The 11,016-nt window shown below is 46.5% G+C and overlaps 1 pseudogene across 1 annotated transcript in view; it reads left to right on the top strand.

Annotated features, from left to right (window-relative positions):
• LOC144110877 (uncharacterized) overlaps positions 1-11,016 on the top strand; it is a 36,204-nt pseudogene that overhangs the window by 9,358 nt on the left and 15,830 nt on the right. The window contains exon 2 of the transcript XR_013309940.1: positions 4,532-4,909. The product of XR_013309940.1 is annotated as an uncharacterized LOC144110877 (transcript). The remainder of the gene's footprint in view (positions 1-4,531; positions 4,910-11,016) is intronic.

Below are 11,016 nucleotides of genomic sequence, written 5' to 3'. Positions count from 1 at the left end.
GAAGGGAGCCGCTCGTCGCGTGTGCCGTGGCCCCCAAGCCGGCGCCAGCGCCTAACAGGTGGTCTCTCCGTTGATATGACGACCGCCTCGCCTTGCGCCTCGGTCCGTGGCGGCTTCACTGGGATATATTGCAGTGCGCTACGCGTCGGTTGATCAGTCTCACCATGGAAGTTACCGACGAAATGAAACCGAATAATTAGTTTTTACCGTGATGCGCATGATAAAATGAACAGGATTAGGCCTATCCGAAGGTTTCACACGCACCGTCCGTGAAAAGCGCAGAACGTTGACCGAAGTCTATAGTATGACACACTTCATTTGGCGCAGAGGAGGCAGAAGTGGGACATCACGACTTAAAATGTCATTCAGATATGACCTCAGGGCGTACCTGCATCGCAACAGCGTCATGGAAACCTCACATTCTCTTGATGCGCGAGAACGTATGCTTCCCATTACAATTTTAAATGTTCGAAATCCGCTGTACCAAGAATGGGCTCATGGCTCAGATACTAGTGTATTCGGTAACGTTTTTAACAGGACGTTGTCAGAAGGGTGAGGCTCGGAACGACAAGGGCAGCAGGCCCATTGATGGCTGATTTTGCTAAGAAATTGGCCATGGAATTTGCAGTAATGCCACCGTTCCCTGGGATCCACCTGAAACGCACTGAAAACAGAAGAGACGTGTATTTTTTAGGAATTCCTGCACCCATGCAAGAATGTAAAAAGGCGGCCGAATTCCGCCAAGCTTGTTCCAATAGTATTGAATGCTCTACGCTGTCATATGCTTTAGCGATATCCAAAGTGACTAAAGCTGCGCCCTCTTTCTTCTGCATTCTAACTATAATTCTGCCTCCCTAAATTTAAATGAGCAGTCCAGATCGAGCACCCAAGATGAAACCCCTATCTGAGAAGCACTGAAGGCTTGTACTGTAAGAACGTGATCTGTAAGCCGGCTGTGAACAATGCGTTCAAGTTTTACTAAATTACACAAGAGCGAAATCAGTCGAATGTTATCAATTACAAAACCGTGCTTAGGATCTTTGAGAAGTTAGATTATTTTCGCAATTTTTTCATTCAGGAGGGAGTCAAGCTGTCTCAAGAGACGCATTAACAATTTTCAATCCATCAAAGGTAAATTCTTTCTCAAGAGACTTCAACATGCCCATGGAGACCCCGTCGCATACACGAGCTGCAGGTTCGAGGCCAACTAACTATGAAAAATAATTCAGAGGGAGTAAACGCAATGAAGTCTGAGCGCGGAGGGGGTAGGCCGAATGGACAGACGCCGCGCTTGAAATCGCCAGAGCAAGGTCTTGTGTTATCTGGCCAAGTTATTTTTTTGCATCCTGGGATGGCAACACCATTAACTCTGTAACATGAAAGGAATTAAAGTCTGACGAAAGCTCGTCTGGTCGGGTTGAAGATTCATGTATAAAGAAAGGAACGCCGACCGAAGGTTGTTGTTAAAACGAAGACGTTTCGGCTTCCATACGGAAGCCTTGATCACTGGGCGGAAAGCCCAAAGCACCAAGATTAAGTGCGTCGCAGTAATCGCCCCCAAACATCTTGCGCACGTAGGCGGGAGATTGCCTGCGTTCTGGTTAAGGGTTTTTCTGTTTTTTGGATTATCAGTGATTCCAGATGTCGAATGGCTGTTACGTCGACATCTGGAATCACTGATAATCCAAACTACAGAAAAAACCCTTAACCAGAACGCAGGCAATCTCCCCGCCCTACGTGCGCAAGATGTTTGGGGCGATTACTGCGACGCACTTAAGCTTGGTGCTTTGGGCTTTCCGCCCCAGTGATCAAGGCTTCCGTATGGAAGCCGAAACGTCTTCGTTTTAACAACAACCCTTTGGTCGGCGTTCCTTTCTTTATACATTAACATGAAAGGACGGCGAATTATGGTTGCGTTCCCATGAATCGGCACAAACTTTCGCGGTTATTTGGCCATGACAGATAACTGTTAAAATTCGCGTTGTAATCCTCCTTCGCTTTACCAATGGTGCTTTTATATGAAGCCGCGAAAAATTTGTAATTTATTCAATTCCGCAGGCAGTGGTTATGAGAGGCTTTTCCAGGCAGACATGAAAGGAATTTAAAGTCTGACGAAAGCTCGTCTGGTCGGGTTGAAGATTCATGTATAAAGAAAGGAACGCCGACCGAAGGTTGTTGTTAAAACGAAGACGTTTCGGCTTCCATACGGAAGCCTTGATCACTGGGCGGAAAGCCCAAAGCACCAAGATTAAGTGCGTCGCAGTAATCGCCCCAAACATCTTGCGCACGTAGGCGGAGATTGCCTGCGTTCTGGTTAAGGGTTTTTCTGTTTTTTGGATTATCAGTGATTCCAGATGTCGAATTGGCTGTTACGTCGACATCTGGAATCACTGATAATCCAAACTACAGAAAAAACCCTTAACCAGAACGCAGGCAATCTCCCGCCTACGTGCGCAAGATGTTTGGGGCGATTACTGCGACGCACTTAAGCTTGGTGCTTTGGGCTTTCCGCCCAGTGATCAAGGCTTCCGTATGGAAGCCGAAACGTCTTCGTTTTAACAACAACCTTTGGTCGGCGTTCCTTTCTTTATACATTAACATGAAAGGACGGCGAATTATGGTTGCGTTCCATGAATCGGCACAAACTTTCGCGGTTATTTGGCCATGACAGATAACTGTTAAAATTCGCGTTGTAATCCTCCTTCGCTTTACCAATGGTGCTTTTATATGAAGCCGCGAAAAATTTGTAATTTATTCAATTCCGCAGGCAGTGGTTATGAGAGGCTTTTCCAGGCAGCTTTTCTAAGTCGATATGCTTTCTCACACGCCATCCAACTTATCAGATGATGCAATGGAGGAGAAAAAGGAATCCACAAGATTTTTGAAAAGTGTGTGGTTTACAAATTTTTGTGGAGAAGCAGTCGCTCTGAGGGGAGAAGCTGCTATGGTGGAAGTTATCGGAAAGTGATCAGTGGAAGTACCACAGTCCACTGTGCACCACGGAGAAACCCGCACCCCGTTGACTATCAATGTTAAGTCAATCACAAACCGAGAATCGGAAAGCATGTAGCTAGTGAACCGTTGCAGCAACGCGCGTTCCTTGCCGACATCCATAACCAAAGAAGCTGCCCACATGCATCAGTACGAAAACCCCAAATTACGTGGTGAGAATTGAAATCACCAGCAATCTCCACTCTCTTGTTAGAACGCAAAAGAACATTTAAATGATGTGTACTGTGGACACCTGAAGGAAAGCAAACGTTAGCAACGGTAAGGGGAGCACACTGTGTAATTGCGATATCAACAGCCAACAATTCGCAGTCAGGTCTTTGAATTTGGTGTGACATGCTTCCGCTGAAAAAATTTAGAAGAAATTAATGTTAACAAGCCAACACTCCTGCCGCAATTGCGGTCGGCATGGAACAGCCTGTTCAAACAAGAATCCTTTACCTCCTTTTTTCTTTTGGTAGCTTGGGCACCTGGTGGAAATATATACAATCGTGGCGCCATTTCGTCGTGGTTGTTAATACCATTCAGTAACTAAAGGCAGCTAGTGTTACCCCTGAACACAACAGTGCATTAGCTGCTTGACGTGCCTGGGCGTCCGAGTACATAACAATAAGGGCAAACAAATTAAATGACAGACCGTCAATATGAACATGTAAGAATATGTACGCAGAGGGTGTGCGTTGGTAACTGAAACAAAATGGAGTAGCTCTAAACATAACACCACGAGCTCTATTACCATTATTATTATCGGTCTCCAACAGCAACACATCTTCTTCAGCGATGGTGCTTGCTGCTGCTCAGCATCAGCGACGGCCAGGATATTCCAGCGAATTAAGCCCTAAATCAAGGACCTCCGCAGCTACGTAACCTATTAATTACATACTCATGCGAAGTAATTACAATGTTGACGTAAGGGCCTACTGTAGTGACATGAAAAATAAAATATCCTTGAATTCTTCTTCTTCCCTTTATATGTGGAAGGAAGAGAAAGCGCTGATGTTGCTTTTGTTCAGCCTAATCCTCAACATCAGGCTGCTATCAACCTTTTATAGTTAGTCGAGAAGAGCTAGAAATCTCTCCACGCTGTTTTTATCACTAAGCGCGGTTAGGAGTCTGCATAGCGATGTCCAGTTAAAAATTATGTTGACCATGACGTTGGTGTTTCTGTTATTCCCTCTGCACAAGCTCAGGTGGTGGTTACAGCTTTATTGCCACAAAAGGGAAGGGATTAGTTGGGGCTTGGCCGAGTCCAGGGTGACCTCCAGTTGGGGGCGACCTCTTGTGGATGCCAGCTGCGTTATTTTCCTTGAACTGTCCAAGAGCTTGTCTCACTCCGACAAAAGAGCTGGCAAGAGTGTCGTCGGAGGGGGTTTGCTAACGCATTCCCACAATACATGGTCTCACCCCGACCCGCACAAGGTCAGGAACCGGCCGCAGCTGTGCTTGGCGGAAAACTATCCGAAGAAGGGAAGGCATAAGAAGAAGAAAAAATCCCCCATATGGGTATGTGCCATGTTTTAAGAGGAAGAAGAAGATCATGGTGGTCATACCACTGTTGCAGACCTTGGCCCAGTTTCTCTTATACTGGCTCACTTCTAGAGGCGAACGACCACAGCAGTTGTTCCGTACTCGCGAAGTCGTGCAGCTGTCGGCTCGAGGCCACCTGGGCTCGGAAGACCCTTTGTGTGACACGCGGGGTCGTGAGGGCAAGTTTTGCCTGCGGGAGTGGCAGGCACTCTCGGAAGCACACGTCGTCAGCCGTGGTATGGGGACAGGCCTGGCGGAGAGATGTGCCGCCTCTTACGGCCAAGCGGCCGAAGGAAACATCTCCGGCGCTGAGATTTATTCGGGTCATGCGGACGTACTCGCAGATCGCAGTCCTCTGCTGACCTGTCCCAAAGTGAGTTGGCTCTCAGGATGATAACATCAACTTTTTCATTTCTCTCGCAGAAACAAGTACACTCGTAAGATGTTTTTGTGGTATTATTCGGACATGCCATGTGCACTGCATTCATATTTTATCAGATGTGTCACCAATTATTTTCAAAAACAAAGATGTTAAAAAGACGTGAGATCAGAGCACCCATCTGAGTCCGGGTCATCGCTAAAGCGGCGAGCTGGAGCAGGGTTTTTGTGGACTCTTTTGATAGGACAGCTCCAAAAAGGGACAAGACAATTGAAAGCTCGCTCCTTTTTTTTTTTGCGCCAGTCTCCAATCAAAATGAACAGATACCAACATTCACAACTTTTCAATCTATTTTGGGGCCAGGCCGACCATTTCTGGTTTTAGCAAGTTAGGCTATGATCTTTGATGCCCAGGTCAGGGCAAAAAAGCACATATCGAATTGAGGGAAACAGCAGACGGTAACACTGCTTGCCTAATTCACCCTTTTCTATTTGGATTTTTCGGTAAATGTTTCCAGGATAACACTGCCCGCAAGTAACGCGACAGCCTTCAAACCATTTCTCATGTTAGGAACAGTGATTACAAGTCCATCGAATTCTTGTTCCTGGCCAGATTCACTCTTTCACCCTTTGCAGTTCTTTAACATTTTTTTGTCTGCAACGGAAGACGTACTTTATTTATTGAGAAGAAATAAAGCTAATAGTTTCTTTCGAAACTCCGTTCAAACTCGCATGACGACTTGCAGTGTATGGAGAAGCACGTGGTGACGTGCGGAATTTTGCTGGCGATGCGTTCTGTCCTTAGAGACCCGTAAATTATTTTCACTGCATGTAATTGCCGTTAACCTGTAAGAACTTGTTATAGCGGTGATGTCTGTGGTGGGGGCGGAAGCCCCCAGGGGACGGGGACTAAACGCATTGGCCTAGCGTAGTCGCAAGACCTTTTATTAGACGAAGACAACAATATTTTTGCCCTGTAGTCGTATGGCACTTATATAAGAAAATTACAGAGTACACACCTACAAAGACTAGAGAAGACAATCCATGAACTGAGACAATAACCAAAACCACATTTACATCAACATCTTTTTTCATTTTTGTTTTTTTAATCATACCGGGTGTTTCAGCGAACACGTTCAAGAATTTTCAAAAGTAGGCTTTTTGGGGTAAAAACACGGCTTTTGCGGAAAAGTATTACCAATGTTGGGGGCAGCAGAAAACCGGTGAATCGTCTTAAGTAGTAAGCTGGTCAAGTAATTTTCAATAATTAGCATTTGTGGGGTTGGTTATGAACCCGTGCCGAAGTGTTAATTGAGTGGCACTTCGCCCACATATTGCGGGTTCGGGCCAGAGCAAGCTGAGGGAATAGTAAAGCAGAAACTTGGGCTAGTTGGATATTGTTTGAACTCATATTTTCTAGCGCTTAGTGAACACAAGGGACAAGCACACAAATACACAGGACGTACGCTAGTCTTCAACTGTCGTTTAATCAAAAAAACATTCAATATAAGACATCTCAATTGCTGATATTCACACACGCGCAGTAGCAACGCCACGTTTCAAGAACAACAACTCTTTTATTGATAGATAAACAGATGGGGTGCTGACACATTTTGAACCTTCTTTATCAATGCACATAGCTTCGAAAATTTCCCGTTCCGATTGCGTTTTTAGTGTTCCTAGAATGCTTGTTTCATGCAAGATTGGTGTGCAGGGTACAGGGTCAGGGTCGCCAGGGTACCGTTCGATGGGACAGCGTTTGCAGTGCACCGCGAGATTCCCCCCCGCCGATATGGATTCTGTTGCCAAGCGGTGCTCTCTCAGCCTTTCATTAACGCTTCTTCCTGATTGCTCGATATAAGCGTTGCCACAAGTGAGCGGGATTTTATAGACAACACCCATTTTGCATGGCACGAACTTCCTTTGGTGGATCGTTATGCACATTGGCACATGTTGTGAACATACGGCATAGCCACAAGCTGAGTCCGCCGCTGGGCATCGTCATGGTTATGTTGCTTCCCAGTTCTCACTTCCTTCAGCAGCTTTTCCGCAACAGATGTCAGAGTTTCCTCTGGAAACCCGGCGTTCTCTAGGCGAAGCTTTTGCAGTCTCACACTTTCTGTGATGCAATGCTCGCACGACTTATTGAGAGCAGCGCGGAAGGCATTCATGGCAATACCCCTTTTTACAAGTTTAGAGTGCGCCGATTGATAACTGAGAATGTATTTTTTTGTTCTCGGCTGATACATCCAGCAAACACGTGCCTTTTCAAACCTAATGCATATATCAAGGAACTGCAGCCTCTCGTCGTTTGGGATTTCGGTTGTAAAGGCTAGACCCAGGCTACAGGAATTAAAAACATCAAGCACATTTTTCACCACATCGTTCGGTTTGTCAGACTGTGTTAGATTCAATACTACAAGGTAGTCATCAACATATCTAAAAAGGCGTTTAACTTTGTCAGTGTTAATCCGCGCGACAATGCGTTGGTCAATGTATGCTAAAAAGACGGAACTAAGAACGGGGGCGATGCAGGACCCGATGCAAATGCCATCCTTCTGTACATATTCTGCACCTTCATGCTTTATGACAGTCGATGACAGGTAAAATGAAACAAGGTTTAAAAAGCTTTCAATTTAACATGCAGTAGAATTCTGAAATGACAGAGGGTTTCCACTTTCAATACAGTCGCGCAACGCAATCAAGATTTCCCCCTGCGGCATCGAGCAAAAAAGCTCTTTTACATCTACTGAAAAGGCAAAATTAACGTGCCTAGAATCTTCGTGGTTCCTAAGATAGTCCACTACTTCATTAGGATTGCTAACCAGAAACGGGTCCTGAATTTTCAAGAGACTTAATTTCTCTTGCAAGAATCTAGAAAGGACGCCTTGCCATGACCCTTTCTCTGTTACAATTGTCCTCAGTGGCACATCCTCCTTATGTGTTTTCGCGGAGAAGAAAACGCTTAATCCCACTTCCTTATTGGCACCTATCTTTTTGCCTAAATTATCCAGTCCCTTCTATTTACATAACCTTAATGCCTGTTTTTTCGCTTTCTGGCTGGTCACCATCGGAGCTACAATGTTCTTACTTAATGCCATTTTTACCTTTTCATTGTACACACTGTTTGACATGACCACAAATCCTCCCTCCTTATCCGCTACTAGAAGCTTCAAATTGTTAGTTCTTAGATACTGAATAGCATCTTTGGTGGGTTCACTCACACTTTTCTGAGTTCCTTTTTGCCTCATAAGGCAATCGAGGCCTTCGGAAATGCACCATCCCTTGTCATCGTCCTGTGCTTTGCTGGAAATCCTTCTCACTACTGACAGTTGCTCGACAGAAGTCATCTTGGGCTCCGTGCAGAACTTGGGACCGTAGTGTAGGACCTTTTCCACTTCCTTGGGTACCGACGTACCGAGGCACAACACTTGCCCTTGCTGGCATACCTTCTTTTGTTGGCGTCTCTTCCATTCACATAGTTGTGATACACATTTTCCCCAAAGGTACTCCGTCTTAGTAGATGCTTCACGGTTACACAATTTGAATACATCTTCTCTTACCCCGGGGTATAAATCCTTTGTTGTCGCTTGCAATCGTAGTATACCTTGCAGGTGACGTACTTGCCTCCACAGTTCCCCTCGCATGATCTCCATAATCCTAACAGCATGTCTTGTAGAAGCAGTTGCCGGGTAGAAGGAACTTCCGGAAGGATAATCCGATTCTTAAGCGCGAACGAGCACATTCTTGCGCGGCACGTCGCTACGGCAATGTAGTTGGTGATCACAGCTGAAAAATTCTGAAGTAGGAGAGGATGAAAGAAAGGGCCCATTGTACTAGAAATGATATTTAGTAAAGCAGAAACTTGGGCTAGTTGGATATTGTTTGAACTCATATTTTCTAGCGCTTAGTGAACACAAGGGACAAGAACACAAATAAATACACAGGACGTACGCTAGTCTTCAACTGTCGTTTAATCGAAAAAAACATTCAATATAAGACATCTCAATTGCTGATATTCACACACGCGCAGTAGCAACGCCACGTTTCAAGAACAACAATTCTTTTTTTGATAGATAAACAGATGGGGTGCTGACACATTTTGAACCTTCTTTATCAATGCACATAGCTTCGAAAATTTCCCGTTCCGATTGCGTTTTTAGTGTTCCTAGAATGCTTGTTTCATGCAAGATTGGTGTGCAGGGTACAGGGTCACGGTCGCCAGGGTACCGTTCGATGAGACAGCGTTTGCAGTGCACCGCGAGATTCCCCCCCGCCGATATGGATTCTGTTGTTGGAATAGCCAGCATTCGCCGCGCGCCTGCGCTCTCGCTCCGAAGGAAGGTAGGTGCATAGATTTAAGGGCACAAGTGTTTATTACACAGGAAGCTGCATTACATAACACTGCACTGATCCCCAGACCTCAGTACAACCCATAGCCCGGCCACGGCACCCGAAAGCGGGCCCGCGGAAGCGCGCGCGCAAAGCAAAGACTGTATACATACGCGCGTGACGGCACAGCTAAGGGCGATCGCATGCCGCACGGCCAACCAGAGGGTTAGATCGCGCGCGACACAACACGAGGGAGGATGGGGAATGCGCGGAGCACATCTCGACGACGCAGGTCGCACGTCGATGGCTCATCGCGCGTCGTCACCGGCAATGGCCGGCGATGCCGGAGAACCAGCCAAACCAGGCCCTCCCGAATCCGGAGCGCGTGAGCGCCGCATAGGCGTGCGACGGGACTCCGGAGGCTCAGGCCTGGACTCAAGCGTACATGCTAGGTGCGCAAGGTTACACCACCCGCGCTCTTGGTCCCACGGCAAAGGCCGGGGCACCCGGGAGGCGAAATCTACGCACCTTTTCTGCTGCCCGAGTCGGTGGCGGTCTCCTCGTTCATTTCCCGCTCGGGCCTCTCGCCGAAACAACGCCCCCCCCCCCCCCCCCCCAGCTGTCACTGGGAGGGATCCAATGGGGACGCGAGGTCGAAACGGGAAGAACGGAAGGGAGGGTGTTTTAGAGGGGTTCTTCAACAGAGCTTCCCTTGGAAAGGAGGACAAACAGCGCGGCCGCCTGCATTCCGCTCGCGGACACTTCACGGGGGGTCTCTAACGAGCAAACGGCAGCAGCGGGCGCGCACTCCAATCGCTCAAGAAGCCCAATCCCCAAACATTCTAACTAGAAGAGTTAAGCGCCTTGTTGCAATTAGAGATTTGTAGCCGGTCTCTAGAAATAGACATATTAGTTTTTAGAATTTCGAACACGTGATTATCCTTGGCGCTGTGGCTTGACAAAATGTGCCTTTTACGACTAGCTACGTGCGCTAGAGGGGTTGCTTTTCCTGCATGCTTTCGAAAGCGCTTGTATTTTCGCACGGCGCAGCCAAATTTTGTCGAGCCACCGTGGCGAGGGTAATCGCGCTTTCGAAATTCTAAAAACTGATGTGACTATTACTAACGACCGGCTACAAATATCTAATTGCAACTAGGCACCTAACTCTACTAGTTCAAAAGTTAATAAAAATTAGTTAACCAGCCTAATACTTAAGACGATTCACCGGTTTGCCGGTGTCCTCGAACACTGGTAATACTATGCCGCAAAATACATTATTTTACCTGAAACAGCCTATTTAAATAAATTTTTTTAAAGTGTTCACTGAAACACCCGACATATGAGAAGCATTTTGAACGAATGCAGTGTATCTTTTTATTCCGACGCAGTAATAAAGTCGTAAAATGAACTTCGATGTGACCTCTACGCTTTAGTAAGGCTGTACCTTTTCCTTAAATTAGTTTTTTATGCTAAAGTTTATTCCTCGTTGAGGATTAGTACATCCATTCCAGATAAGTACAGAAAGAGTTGCTATTGTGGAGCACCGAAGAGGTACAGTCTTTGTCAAAACTATACGGCCCAAGGGGTTTGCTTTCATGCCATGTTGCACGGCTCTTAAGCTCTTCTGACAGTCCTAAGCTTGGGAACGTTGAGGACTTAGTTTCTGCCGCCTTCGTGAGATTAGGGTCCCTGAATGCAGAGGAGCCGTGCTGCAGGGCTCAGAAGCAGACCTCCTGGGGTGTACACTTGACAAAGACTGTAGCTCTTAAA

This window comes from Amblyomma americanum, chromosome 11 (assembly GCF_052857255.1).
Source record: "Amblyomma americanum isolate KBUSLIRL-KWMA chromosome 11, ASM5285725v1, whole genome shotgun sequence".
NCBI lineage: Eukaryota > Metazoa > Arthropoda > Arachnida > Ixodida > Ixodidae > Amblyomma > Amblyomma americanum.
Note: the sequence above shows the minus strand (reverse complement) of the source record. Positions and strands in the feature narration are given on the sequence as shown.